Below are 4,473 nucleotides of genomic sequence, written 5' to 3' on the forward strand. Positions count from 1 at the left end.
AGTCTCGGACGACAGTACACCTAAAGCTGGGCAAACACTGTGCGATTTTTTCAGTCACGTTATTCAGCTCCTGCTCAAACTGCACGATTGACTCGCAGGGGTTAGAAGTTGGTAGGTCACGATGCAGGGTCTCACACTATACCGCCCGATGCTCTGATGCGACCTGAGTGCTCACACTGTGCCTCCATAACATGAAGGTTATAACAGAAAATCTGTCGCGCTCTCTCTCTCCGTCTTTCACTCACACACCACCACCATCAACTTTGCTAAATTGCTAATGAAAAACATTGATCGGGCAGCTGTGATTGAGCAGCAATGTAAATCCAACTATTTTCACGGTTGTGTGCCTCCATTGCTTGTGTCCAGATCACACGCTGCACAGCCGTGCTGCTCCGTCTTTTACACCAACGTTTACGTGTTTGCGCGCGAGCAGTGTGAGCGGCTGTGGTGACACCCTCACGAGCGATTGATGATCGGGAGCTGGTCGTGAGGTGTTAATCACTTCTCGTTACCCCACGTATACTACACGATGAAGGCCAGAGGCGGAGCCAGACATTTGAAACACCCGGGGCTTAGCCCAAAGAGTAGTATGCATGTGGGATTTTTTTTTTTTTTGGGGGGGGGGGGGGGGGGTGTAGAAATGACTGAAAGATTAATAGGCTCTGTTCAAAAAAGAATGACTTCATATAGGGAAAAATATATATCACATGTGCAGGACACCTTAAACTAGTTTTTTAATTAAGCAGCAAGGCAGAACAAGGTCAGGGCTGTATCAAGACATGAGGACTAAACCCCAATTCAACCAGACCCAGAACTGATCCAGAATTAAAACAGGACTACAACAGTTCAAAATCAGGACTACTGAGGACTTAACCAAGACAGAACCAGAATCAGAACTAGATGATAGCACTAAAAATCATCATAGACCTGCACTACACTTATTTTTTTAATTCTACCAAAGTCCACTATTTAGATTGAGAAAAGTTTATATAATTATTTAGCCTTGTTGTGCAAACAAGCCTGCAGAACTTAATAAATACAGAATTTGAAAAATAACAAACCTAAAAAGAAACACTAGGTACGAGATACATGAGGACCTGTGATACGGTGATACTTCTGGTAAACAACCATTTGACTAACATGTGTGTCTCACCTGCTCTTGTTCCCTCTCTGTTCTGTCCTCGTTCTCCTCTCTCTCCCTCTTTGTGCTGACAATCATCAAATATACAGTTGAAACCAGATATTTACTCTTCAGATAAAAACACTTTTTTAATTGTAACATCAAATCAGACTAAATGTTTATTTCTTTAGATTGATAAATATAAAAACATATTTGTTAACTTTAAGAGTAAAGAGAGAAACTATCTGTATTTCTTAATAGCAAATGGCACCAAATTGTATTCAAACTGAGCCACACTTATGGAGCTCCACAGTTCTTTTCCTGGTGTTTTGGTTGATATCTCTTGATTTTCCCATGTCAAAGAAACAGGCTCTGTGTTTTGCCTTATATGCATCCACAGCTGTGCCACCAGTTTACTCACATGGACTCTACTAACCTATCAGAAGCTTCTTCAGCTCAGAATGGAATCGTCTGGAGTTTTCTTATTAATTAACAATAAATTTAGTGTACATGTACTCCTAAATTTGATGAAAGTGATAAAAATAGCTCTGTCTCTCTTTATTCTGACATTTAACTAATTCAAAATATATTTCAATATTTATCTAAAACAAAAATTTACTCTAAATTGATGTTGTACAGTAAAAATGTTTTATGTTTTCTCCCTAAAGTGTAAATGTCTGGTTACAAATGTGAATATCCTGCTGTGTACTGAAATCCCTCTTGTTTTGCATAGAAATATACTGAACAACATACAAAGCATAATATATAAAATAACATTTACCTGAGTTTTTTCTTTGAAAGAACCCTCGAATGTCCATTCTTATGTTTCAGTACATAACTGAAACCGATTTAGTCGGGGAGGGTAAGAACTGAAAATATGAAATAAACACACGTAAGCTAAGACTCTAAAAAAAATAGCATTTGTTCGGCTTTTCATTTTGCCATTTGTTGATTCACTTGAAGAGCAAGTAAAATAATATTGGTCAAGTGATCAGTTTCATATCAATCTTTCGTGATGCACCGTCATATTTACATTATTTGTACGGTACGAATGATTTGCTTTGGTACCTGGTCAAACTTAAGCTCTCCTTAGTATGGCTGGCTCCGTCTCTCCAACAGCGCACTCACGGGCAGCAGCTGCCCCGCCCCCTCGCTCAGTCGCTTAGTGCCTGAGCTTGGATCATACCAATATCAGGGGGGGATTCACGCACAGTCGTAAATTCCCACAGTGTGCACTATGTGCTTCGAATATTGTGTGTACTTTTTGTTTTATACAGTTGTCAGCCAGGCATCTAACTATGAAAAAATTACACTCCAAAATACCCCGGGCTTCTGACAAAACAACCCGGGCTTAAGCCCCGTAAGCCACCCCCCCGCTCCGCCCCTGATGAAGGCCAAAATCGGTCCGATCACTCAAAAATCGGCTCAAAATGGGCCTAAAACCGCACAGTGTGAGCCCAGCGTTAGAGCAGCAATGTTTGTTCAGAGAAAGGGAAAAATGGGAAAAGGAAAACACCTGGCTGGAAAAAGTTAATATGGGCATGTGCAGTGAATATCAGCGCTATGTGGCCAGAAGTGTGATAATATAACTTATTTTGTGTAATAAACAACTGTAAGGATAGGTGATTACAACAAATTGATGACTAATACATAAAAGTAATACATAGATGAATAATGATGATGAGTTAAGATGCGTAATCATGGGAACAAGCGGGTTTACAAACAGGAGCAGCTGATTAGCATTAAGCCAATTGTACTAAATGCACTAAATGTGCACTGTTACAAGAATGTTTTTCTTTCTATTGTTTTCTATTATTTTAAGTTAAGCAGGACAGAGTTCTTTTAAAGAAAGATTTACTTATATTCTCAAAAGTTAAGCATGACAGGCTTCTGTTTAAGAAGGAGACCTGTTTTATTGTGTTAATGTTGTCATTTTGAGCTAAAAAATAAATGGCTAAATGATCATTTGTTTCACATGTGTTCATATCACAAAGAATACACATCTACTTAAATCAAATTCAAGTCAAATGGTTAAAAAAATAATTTCACACACAAAAAAAGAGCTAGAAAATTCACCACACTGGGAAGGGTGAAGACAACTGGGCCGCCCGGCCCTGGCCACAAGGTGTCCCTTATTTATTTTTCAGGGAGTTGGCAACCCTAATGACAGTACACCTAAAGCTGGGCAAACACTGTGCGATTTTTTTCAGTCACGTTATTCAGCTCCTGCTCAAACTGCACGATTGACTCGCAGGGGTTAGAAGTTGGTAGGTCACGATGCAGGGTCTCACACTATACCGCCCGATGCTCTGATGCGACCTGAGTGCTCACACTGTGCCTCCATAACATGAAGGTTATAACAGAAAATCTGTCGCTCGCTCTGTCTTTCACTCACACAGACACACACACCACCACCATCAACTTTGCTAAATTGCTAATGAAAAACATTGATCAGGCAGCTGTGATTGAGCAGCAGTGTAAATCCAACTATTTTCACGGTTGTTGTGGTCGTGATCATTTTGTGATGCCACATCGAAAAGGCTCGGATGAGCTTTCCAAAGTTCTACAAGTGCCTCCATCGCTTGTGTCCAGATCACACGCTGCACAGCCGTGCTGCGCCGTCTTTTTCACCAACGTTTACGTTTACGTTTGCGCGCGATCATCAATCGCTCGTGAGTGCCACGAGCGATTGATGATCGGGAGCTGGTCGTGAGGTGTTAATCACTTCTCGTTACCCCACGTATACTACACGACGCACGATGAAGGCCAAAATCGGTCCGATCACTCAAAAATCGGCTCAAAATGGGCCAAAAATCGCACAATCAACTTCAAGTCAAATGGTTAAAAAAATAATTTCACACACAAAAAAGAGCTAGAAAATTCACCACACTGGGAAGGGTGAAGACAACTGGGTCGCCCGGCCCTGGCCACGAGGTGTCCCTTATTTATTTTTCAGGGAGTTGGCAACCCTAACGGCAACTGTTGGTAAACCATAAGATATGTAAATATGAAACCAAAATGAAAGTTAAGCGAGGAAATAATATTTTACTAAATGGTTGTATACTCAGTGAACAAAATCTTGCATACCAACTTTTCATTATATACCTGACTTGTTTCTTTAATGTTGCACTGGACGTTTGACGTGGTCATATATAGATGTAAATTGTTTTGCTGAATACAATCATACGATTACTTCATTACTTGTTTTCTTTTTAATTGTGCATTTAAATATATAAACATCATGACCAGAACAAACATTACTATAACAGGGATGTTTTATACATAAAAATAATCAAACGTTGCTTTGCTTTTATTTTGGAAAAAAACCCCAAACAAACAGGAAGAGGAATTTG

Source organism: Astatotilapia calliptera, chromosome 6 (assembly GCF_900246225.1).
Source record: "Astatotilapia calliptera chromosome 6, fAstCal1.2, whole genome shotgun sequence".
NCBI lineage: Eukaryota > Metazoa > Chordata > Actinopteri > Cichliformes > Cichlidae > Astatotilapia > Astatotilapia calliptera.